Raw genomic sequence first — 11469 nt, 5'->3', positions numbered from 1 at the left:
TGCAATGAATAGTCTTATTTTTTCTCTCTCAAAAAAAAAAATTATATATATATATATATATATATATATATATCCTGTTCCAACACGTCTTAGCACCAGTACACAAAGCAAAAAGTCCATAAGAGAGTTTTGGTGTGTCCTATAGACAAAACTGAAGCTTGTGGAAAAAATGTCCTAGAAGAATTGAAGCTGTAGAAGCGTGAGCCGACATATTTTCCACCATAGATTAAGACTTGGATGTCATTTGAGTTCAAACGCAAGTCAAGACAGGTGAGTGAAACCTTTTGGCAATACACTGTATATTTGATTTACTTTTTTTTTTTCTTTTTTTTTTATTGAACTGAAATAATTAACTTTTCTAGGCACCTGTACATGACCTACAGTGAGCCCTTTCCATGCCGTATCGTGTGACCAGCACACATTGGGTAATCAGCTAGCATTCACGCATTTTCAATGGCCCCAATTTATTTTCTTCTATCCAAAAAAACAACAACACGTCAGATGTCTTGTTTCCCTGCCAAATGCAACAACCAAAAAGGTCTTTGTCTTTGTGTCATGAGGATGCATGTGTTGAGTTGTCCTCAGCTCTAGGATTGGAATGAGTATTACTGACTATGAAGATGAAATAAAAGTTCCATTTCAAATATTCACTAGTCTGTGTAATGAATCAATACAAGCTTCCCTTTTTTTAATTGAACTCAATACGGGAATTAATTAAGTTCTTCATAATATATCCTTTTTATTTTATATTTTCCTTTTATGACAATTTCTCTGGCTGAGCGTACATCCAACCACGTGGCTCCTTGTGTCTTATCTGCAAACTGCAGCCCTCTGTTGAAAAGGAGACAACGGGGAGAAAGAACAGTGAGACAGTGCCGTTGCTTATCCCCCGAGCTGGAGAGCCTCCAAGTCTGCGGCGCGCAGCCATGTGAGCGTTTGACCTCTGCTTGACCTCGTTATAGGAGCCTGCTTGCAAAGAGCAAATCATTCACATTTCATAGCCGATTTATATTTGCCTGATACAGAACATCTGTGATTGAACATAATCCATTTCTTGATGCTTCAAATGTTTTATTTCGTCTCCTTTGTTTATCAACATAACCCATCATTGAAGGCCGCGTGTAAAGTGAATTCAAGAGGTTTGTTTTTTGGTACAATATACAAGTAACTATATATATATATATATATATATATATATAAATAACTTAGTTATTAGTTGTTGCCACATTTCCAGGGAGCTACATTTAGCATTTAGCTATAGCCATGCCAATTTCCCTAGATACAGGAACTTACAGAACAGATCGCAACATTTACACTCCCAAGTGTTATTTATTTTGTGTTAGTCAGGCTACTATATGTTGGAACGGAACGCATTGTCGCTAACTGATAGGAAGTAGGCTATGTGCTAATTAAAATATCTTTCGGAGTTTGAATGTTGTCTGCCGCCGTGTTCAATAAACGGTCTACGGTTGATTTTCCCTTGAGTGTCTGTTATGTGGACCTCCAAAACAGCAACAAGCAAGGAGATGTTGCCGTGGACTAGTACGGGGGAGGCCATTAGCTCGCAAGCTAGCTGGTTTCTAGCCCCTGTTGTCAGCCCAGTGATTGATACTTTATATGTTGTATACTAACTAATCCAAGTGACTATCAGTAAGCTATAATTCATCTACAAGCAGAAGGGGGCCTGATTTGTTCACTTCCTGCTTTACCTCCGACAAATTCTTAAAACTCCCACCTGTTCAACATCTGCTAGCCAAAAACAGTTCAGGCTCTATTTCAAATAAAATGAGTCAAGTGAGACACCCGGTTAACCTTTCCCTTAAAACTTAAACCAGTCAAAAGTTCTCCGACACTTTAAAAATGTTTTTATTATATTGACGTTCCCATTGTTTAGCCATTAGGCAACACGAGTTGTGTTGAGCTAACAGTTCTTAAATGTCTCCCACCGTATTACCTTTTTGTCCTCCAGTAATCGTTCTCTTTTTGACACGTCTCAGTTTAAATCTTTTGAATGAGCTGGAATGTATTCTCATCGCAACTTATTTTCAAAATATCCAGGTCAGATTGCAGCTGTCCAGCAACTTTTCATCTCTCGCTCTCACACACATACACACCCTTGTGTCCTTCTCCTTCGGCGCAGTGTATCATTGCCGCTTGGCTGGCCTTTGCATAAACCCTCGGTCTGCCCAGCAGTCCTGCTTACACTCACCCTCTGCCTTAGCCTTCCCATGGCTCAGCGAGCCCCTGGAAAGTTCTCCTCACTTAGAGCACTGGCACCGGGATCTGAATCCATGCATGTGTTTATGGATCTCTGACAAATTCCTTCCTCCTCACTCCCTCTCTTGAGTTGCAGACTTGACATGCGAGCATTATATTTAATCCCTCGTTCCCAGTGCATGCAGAGGCCGTGTGGTGGAGCCGCTATGGGTCTTTGAGCTGGAGCCTGTGCCTTCTGTGGTGGCTGCTGCTGCACCATATTGGATGTAGCCAGGCAGCGCTATTCACATTTGTCATGCGGTGGAGTTATGGGTTGTATGGTAGAGCTGTCATTTCTTAAGGCATGACTTTGCCTGGGTCATTGGTTTGGACCAGGCACATTTAGGGTCAGGACAAGTTTTCGTTGAGTCATTGCAAGTAATTCCACACTAGCAACCTTAACTACCAACATGGCTGTGTAAAATGATCATGCTCATTATAAAGAATGAGTCAAAGCTATTCTAACAATCATTGCTTTCCCTGGGAGTTCTAAAACAAAGCATGGCACATTTTAATAGCGCTTACTTGAAAAAGACCTTTAACAAGAAAAAGCACCGGAAAATCTGTTCTACCCCCAACCCCCAAGTTCTGGTGAAAACTGGCAGCGGCAGAATTAAAGGGGTCCAACAGAAACTGTGGTTTTGTTTCTCAGCAGTGTGATTCAGCCAAAGATGACCACAAAGGAACCCAGAGCTATTTCATTCATCCCCCAGGGTCGCCTCTATGCAAGCTGGAGAAAGGAGAGTTAAACCACCTCTCTGATGTCACTTTTAACCCGTCAGTGTTTCACAGTGACTTGTGCTGTTTGACCTCTGCCCACTTAAGTTGGGGTTGGTTCACTTGTTATGTTAATTCTCCTGCAATATACTATAATGTTTGCTGAGCGGGCTTTTTGGCCAGATATAGCGTACAACATTAATTATGTGTAAATGCATACAGGAAGGAAATTAAATATGCCTAAATAAAGACATATTTTTTTAATTTGAACAGACATATTCGTTATTATGACATTTAGCAATACTTGTAATTTTATCACAGCTTCTTGTAATCTAGATTTCACTCATACTCATGAAGTCCAAAGAAAAATTTCAAACCGATCCAATCATCATTTGATGTGTTTTTAGCCAATCGTCAAAGTACCAAAGAAAGAAGGAAAGAAAGAATACTACTGCACTTACACTCTAAAAAATAGTTTGGTCAAAAAGACAACTTACCCAACTTTCTGGGTTATTCAATTTACCCAACAATTTGGATCAAATGAATAACCCACAGAACAACCCCCAAATGGGTTGCTTTAAGGGTTATTAATTTAATTTGACCTAACTTTTGGGATTATATAAATAAATAAAGTTGCCAGAGGTGCATCTTTGCATATGTGACAACAAACCCCAAAATGACTGAGACAAGTTGCCCCAAACTACCATGTTGGCTAATACTTGCTCTAGTTTAAAGTTAGCTTAAAAAAAAGAGCAAGTTGAGGCATGACAAGATGTCTGAATATCTCTTCTAACAAATCCACATGATCTGCTGCAAGAATTTGTCTATAAACGACACCTGTTTCAAAATATATGAAGTTGGGTTGTTCAAAACAGATAACTGGCACTCATTTTAGCTCACAATGAGCTATTCTCTTCTCAGACGGTACACAACCCCTGACTATTTATACGAAGAAAACTAGTATTCAACTTTTTCTTGGCTCCCTCTGGGGGAGAGGAAAATTGCAATGTGACAACTTACCTGTGATACAACCAGTCTGTACCTTCAGCAGGTAGTTAACTGAGTAGCTGCAAAGTATTTGTACTTAGTTACTTTGCACCACTAAGGGACTGGACCAGACTCAACAAGAAGTGCTATGAGAAGTGCGGCCATTTGTGTTGTTACTTACTTAAGGAAATTGATGCAACATATGTTTATATTTTTAAATACTTGACTTATAAGAATAGTTCATTCCTACATACACATATGAAATGAAAGGAAAAGAAAATTGAAGAAAATATCAAGTATATGTACAAAAATCCACATTGATCCAACTTTTGGTCAACCATTTTTTTTTTCATTCAATTGTCTGCCACATGACCTCCCACATGCAGCTGCTGCCATGATGTCCACCGCTCTGCTTGAATGGTTACAGACATTCTGCTCCCTGTTAAATGTATATTTGTAGAGGGAGCTGTATAGTCTACTGTACAAACTTTGCCTGCATGTGCCTTTTTAAAATATGGTTACTATCCAGTAGAAAAAAATAGGATGTGCAGTGCGCACACTGCTTTGAGGAATTGTTGCAAGGGGAAATTATTCCGAGTAAAATACCAACTTTATACCTCGACTGCGCAAAATGACATCCAAAGCCAAATCTCCCGGCGGTGGTTGTCCCATCGAGAACATTTTAAGAACGTGCTGTACTTGGGTGTGATGCTGGAAGAAAGCAGAGAGGCACTGAGTCTTGACTTTGTGGTCAGCAGTACTGCGAGGCCTACAACAGGAAATGACAGAACTCTGCAGAGTGGCTAAAAATAATGGCCGTTGTTAAGAGAGAATAGCGCCGGGGAGGCCGCGGAGAACAGCAAATATTATTGCAATTAAACCCGCAGGCCTAAAAACTGCGGCTGGCGCTTGGCTGCAAGAAGGAAGAAAAAAAAGTGGAGAAAATGTGGCGAGGTGAGGAGGTGAAATTCTTGCCAATGGAGTGAAATGCGGGGTGGGGGTAAGATTCCTGAAGTTATGGTGCAGTGCTTGGGCGTTTCCACCCTGACATTACATTTGCGAACAAAAGCTGAAAGAAGGGGGTGCTGAGGGCTGTAACTTTGGAAAACAAACTGACACCAATGCCACTCCAGTTTACCTCCCCCTTTTCAGTCACACACACACTCTGGCGAGCTCCACAAACCCTGGCACTCGGCAGCGCCGAGCTAAGAATGGAGCACTCCTTCAGCTCTGCTCACGCAATGTGGTGTGCTGAAATTTCCTGCTCTAAAAAAGTTATTGGGAAGATACCCATTAAAATGTGTGAGGGAAGAGGAAAGAGACGCGTGCTTGCCAAGCAACTGCACACGCATGAAATCATAAAGAAAAGAAGGCAGAGGAGTGGATGGAAATGAGTTTCGTTGAGGAAAGTTAAAGACAGAAAAAGCACAAGAGTGGGAGTGTGTGCTTTCCGTGCTGACCACTTGCTAAAATGCCAGCCATTTTCAAGGGGGGAGCACCTTGGCTTTATTTGCATTCCCTTTCTTCAAATTCTGTTTTCAGTTAGCGCCCGGCAGCGCTCCCCCCAAACTCTTGACTTTCCCAAACCAAAAGCTTTTTCCTGATTCACTCCCTCTCTTCATATAATTATTCTTCTAGGCAGTTCTTTTTTCAGCCTTTTTTCTTCCAGCAATGCCTGTTCTGTACTTAAGGGTGACATCACAGTTTGAATGGGGCAGCCTGATGTTCACAATAGCTACTCAGAGCTGGTTTAGCTACTCAACCAGCAGTTAAGAGCTCATTTACCTGCTGGTTGAGTAGAAGCACCTGTGGCTATAGCCAAACTGTAGCAGGGTTTTTACTTTTGATTTGATTTGACACCACCATTTTCACGGCTCAAACGTGTAGTTTTGTGTAAGCCTAAGAAAGATGCTATAGGCAAAGTAGCATCCATTTCACCAAATTGTATTAGTGGTATTTGATTGACAGTTGAGTGGGGTGGCCACATGGGTTCAGTATTATTATATACTTATAGTATTATAGTAATATTAAGTCTTGTACTTATACACGTATTTGTTATATTATAACTAATAGGGATCTTTTGGAATGGGACATTAAATATCTTGTTTTATCAACTTGCACACGTTCTCAAAGCAATCTCACTCTCTCTTTAATTGAAAAATTTTAATGTTTAATTTTTAAATTTTAAAAATTAGCTTTTAATTTTTGGAATTTTTCTTTAAAAAAAATGTATTTTTATTTATTTGTTTTTTTATTTTTATTTTTATTTTTATTTTCATTTTTATTTTATTTTTATTTTTATTTTTATTTTTATTTTTATTTTTATTTTTATTTTTATTTTTATTTTTATTTTTATTTTTATTTTTATTTTTATTTTTATTTTTATTTTTATTTTTATTTTTATTTTTATTTTTATTTTTATTTTTATTTTTATTTTTATAAATGTTATCCTTTGATGCAGCCGCTCAACTGCGAAGAAATGGTAGTTATTACACAAACGGCCAGGAGGTGGCAGCACAGCAAAGGAGATCAACCAGGACCATGTTGACAAAAACCCTCAATTACTCAAAATTCTAAATAGATTTGTGAATAATGATGAAACTTAGCGATATTCTAATGAATGCAAAGCGGAAACAGATGAAAGAAGAGACTTGAATCTTTCTTTTGGTAGGTTTCATGTTTTTATAGAAAATGGAACACAATATTCTGTGGGCCTTGCAAAATCAGTCAAAATCCAGTAAAACAGCCTGGAGTGAAGGGGATTGTTTTAGTGAAAATGAATGGGAGTGAATGAGTTTTAATTAAAGAGCATTGGAACATGCACCACTTACAAAATAAAAAAAATAAAAAAAAATCCCCGACAACATTTTAAAGCATAATGTGGCATAATCTATTGAAAGTTTTTTACTGTATTTATTTTGAGTTATGTCAAAATGGAACCACCATTTTATGTTAGTTCGTATTTGTGTTATCGCATGTTTGTCTGACCACCCTGAATAAACAGACCTTAGACTCATTGAAAACTCATTTTTTTGTGGCCCTTTATGATTTGTATTTGACTACCGCTGAAACAACCCCTCACACTCACGTTAACACCTAAACTATGTGCAAATTTGTCTTCGGGGAACTTAAGATGGAGTACCCAGAAAAAGTGCAATCGCCACACAGTGCTATAAACCCTCTCCTATTATGATCCTCACATTTGTACCAATCACCTGTTAAACAGTTGAGTGATGCTATGCGAGACAGTTAAATTAAGCTACAGCTTTTACGGCCTCACTAATCAGTCTTCTGTAGCAACAATGGGCCCGTGACAATTGAAGTGAAGTATAATGTGACAAAACCCATTGAGAATTGTCACCCAACTCCTGGGAGCCTTTCACGTTATTATTTTAGTCATGTGGATTTACAGCATTAAAATGTTTACTCGCATTATCTCGTGACATTGACCTTGGCAATGTGAAATATTGCGGAATCAATGGGAAATAACCGCCAGCACCAACCAGATGCCGTTGCCAACGCTGAACCTCTGGACTGTGAGGCAGCTTTACCTCAAAGTGCTGCAACTGTAATCATTGAGCAAGATATTTTGAAATGAAATATGGATTTAATTCAGTATGTTTTTGGCCCAGTACCATGGGTTTAATTATTTAATTTTCATAAGGGATGTTTTGGCCCTTCTATGTTTAAAATCCCCGCTAATGGTCTGATGAAGAGGAGCGTAATATGCTTGTGAACTTGTGAGTCAACACGTGGAGCATATGTGCGTCCATTAGCAAGTAAGTGCCTCGATATGAAGTGTTATTAGAGATTGCAGGTGGTTAATATGCATTGCTGTTATGTATTTAAAAGTGTGAGCTCATTTTTTTTACATTGTTGTGACCTTCTTTTTTTTTATATCGCCAACCTCCCCACAATATCGTGATAATATTGTATCGTGATGTTTGCATATCGTTACACCGACTAGTAGGCATGACTGTGTCTTACTTCACTTGTCAAGTTTTTTTCCCGCTACAACTAGTGCCGCTTTTAAATTACTAGTAACACCACTATAGATATTTAGATTCACATCTAGTACGCTCATTGTTCTCACTAGTTTTGGATAACTTAATACAGTACTAACGAGCACATTTGGCTGTTGAGGCAAAATTAAAATTATGCTCTATAGTTGACATCTGCGTGCTACTAGTGATGTTATAAAATGGCCTTAATTAACATTTGACACTTCATTAGTAGTCCTAGTAATAGTAGTAGTAATACACAGTCAAATCAACTGGGAGTGTTTATGTGTGTTCTCACCAATGAGTGTAAATCTGTTATTTTTTCCCCACTTTACTTATTACTCCAACCCTGTATAGTGTCTACACTAGTAAACACTGAGTAGTGTTGAAAGTACTCTACACTATTGTCAGTGTTAAACGTTTAATTCTGCCAAACCACGCTTAAGTGTTTAAACGCTTATCAGTGTATTGCACTAAATGACACTTCATTTTTTGACAACACTCAAGGAAATTTACTCTGACAGTGTAATTTTTTATTCTAACAGTGTTACAATAACACTGCTTACTGCATATTTGATCAAACACTGAAAAAATTTAACACTGACTGATATGCCGTGCGCTTTTGACATAGTCAAACTGGACCGGGATCGAACCCACCGCTCTCTCTATTAATGATCCATGCTGCCGGGACACTCAAGGAAATTTACTCTGACAGTGTAACTTTTTGAATCAATGCTGTTTACCTTTTTGACTTGAATGTCATCTTTCTTTCACTGCTCTGCTATTTAGAATGCAAAATGAATGGTGCTTGGCAAAGCCACCTTTGGCCACTGCAAGTATTCTTGGTTGTTTAATTTCACACTTGGATGGATGGTGCGGACACTTTGAAGACTCAACTTTCTACCGTCTCCGGTGAACAATTGCTTGGACGGCTCTTTGTGACGCAGCCACATGGAAATGGAAATGCTTTCAAAAGTCTGCCCATCAACACTCAAGAGGCTCTCCATTTAACATGATGCATCTTGTTAAAAACATGACGGGGTTGAAATGTTGGAGTACATAATACATGTCGGGGGTTTTTCCCTGAGAGCTTTTGTGGTGGGTTTTGGCACACTGACTTCCTGGAGTCTTGACACACTTAGCACGCTCGGCCTCAAGCAAAGACGCTATGTCAAAAATGTCTAATTATAACTAATGTCCCATGGAGAAACAATTATTTCATTTGTCCAAGGATAATTGAATGTAAGGTGCAATTATGGTTTATCAAGTCGCCATTTTGGAACCTGAGAGGTTGACCTGTGTGATATAGAGAAGAAACCAAATGAATAGAGAGAGGAACAAAAGATGATGACTATACTTTGGCACTTGTCTTACTGCTTCGGGCTCTTTCGTGCAGTAGCGCATACATTGTAAGTCAGGGTGGCAGAGATGAGCTCACGGAGCGCCTTTGAGGATCACAGGCGGCCGATGAAGCCAATAAAAGGCTGCCGGGAAGGAAAGGGGACACCACCAAGGGAGTCTGGGGCAGGAGGCATCCAGACGACAGCTCTGCAAATCCATGGGCCCGCTCTGCCAAACAGCTGAACCTCGAAAACCTCTTGCAGGGCATGTTGCCACATGCTAGCATTATCTACAGTATGTCATTCTGTGATGAAGCTGACATTTTCATGGAAGCGCAACACTGTCCTTTGTACTTTTATCTCATTAATGATATAGCCAGAATTGTGCTGCTTAAACTATTTGCGCTTATACTGTCGAATCAAAGAGGGATTATTATAGTCAGACATCTTTACAGTTCATAAGAAACAGTCAAAACTTCTTCCTCTTTTTTATGTTTGTATCCTTGAAAGATGAGAGTCCCTTGGCACAGACGGCGCAAAAGCAGCGTGGCAGGCATATGATCAGTGAGAGGGGAGGCCGCATACCTCGCCATCTGCTGAGTCATAACCATTGAAATGGTTCACTTTAGACCCTGAACACTGATCCAGTGCTCAAAGAGAGTCACTTTCAATCTGTAAAGTTTTGCACTCAGTCAAAGTAAAGAAACAATAAAAATAATTTCTAATCAGACACAGCACATAAAATTACGACGGTGTATTAGCGCCACATATGAATATTTTTAGAGTGGGGTAATATAACGGGTGTGTGTGTGTGTGTGTGTGGGGGGGGGGGGGGGGGTTGTCACACATTTACAAGAAAAAAAAATGCATATACAGTATTTGCGACATTACAAAGTGGCAAATTTGCGAGAAAATAACTCACAAATTTACAAGAATAAAAACTTGCAAAATTGTGACATTATTAAGTGGCAAATTTTCGAGAAATAACTCACAGAATTGTGACATTATAAAAAGGTAAATTCGCGAGTAAGAAATTGGTAAATTTGACGAAAAATAAACTTGCACATTTGCGACATCACAAAGTGGCAAGTGGCAAATTTGTGAGAGAAAAACGTAAAAATTTACGAAAAATAAACTTGCAAATTTGTGACATTATGAAGTGGCAAATTTGTGAGAAAAACTCACAAATTTACAAGAAAAAACTTGCAGATGTGTGATATTATAAAGTGGTAAATTCGCGAGAAAAAAACACAAATTTACGAGAAATAAATATGCAAATTTGCGTGATTTTTTTTTACAAATTTACGAGGAATAAAATTGCAAATTTGTTTGTGCCAATACTTTTCGGTCTGGTTTTCAAATAAGGAGATAGTAATTGCTTTAGTAGAGATTACCCATATCATATTAAGCATTCACACTTTGAAGCGTTGGGTACAAGTCGCTAAATTGATGTGTTGAATCTGTTGTTCTCAGTCATTCACTTTTTTTGATTGGTTAGTGTTAGTCAGATGATAGGGGGTAAGTAAGGAAGTGTTGTTGCTCTAGTTGCCGTGTGTAACGAGTAAAGTTTAGAAATCTGTCTCCTGCCATTTCATTTCATAAAGATTGTTCCAGTAACCACCAACAAATCTTCACGTTATATAGACAAAAGACAACACATCATCATGCTATGTCTGGCAAATTTCTCGTAAATGTATTAGGTTTTTTTCTCGCAAACTTTCCAATTTCTAATGTCAGAAAGCTGCGAGTTTATTTCTCTTAAATTTGTGAGTGTTTTTCTCTGAATATTACACCCCCTCTAAAAAAAAAAATAAGTTGGTAAAACAGGAACAAAAAGGACAATTACGAAAAGAAAGATCTAATGTGTAAAACGGGGGAGGTTCTACACCGCATTCCGTATTATTATGCGCTGTATGTTTTTCTATGATTTTTATAGCTAGTATATACAAATGGCACTCTTTCAAACACTGTACAAATACTCTGGCAATACAAGCTTGGTAATTTAATGTGTTGTTGTAAATTACAGCAAAAGCATAGACAATTCAATATGAGAAAATGAAAATATTAGCTATGGAATGTAAATGCAGCCATATCAGATATGTGTCGCTTGAAATCTACATGGAAATAGACAGTCAAAAAAACATATAGGCTCTTGGCATTTGCATCTA

The sequence above is a fragment of the Leptonotus elevatus genome, chromosome 13 (genome assembly GCF_054856555.1).
Source record: "Leptonotus elevatus isolate MCC_2025b chromosome 13, RoL_Lele_1.0, whole genome shotgun sequence".
NCBI classification, from domain to species: Eukaryota; Metazoa; Chordata; class Actinopteri; order Syngnathiformes; family Syngnathidae; genus Leptonotus; species Leptonotus elevatus.
The sequence above is the reverse complement of the archived record's forward strand: the minus strand, read 5'-3'. Positions refer to the sequence as shown.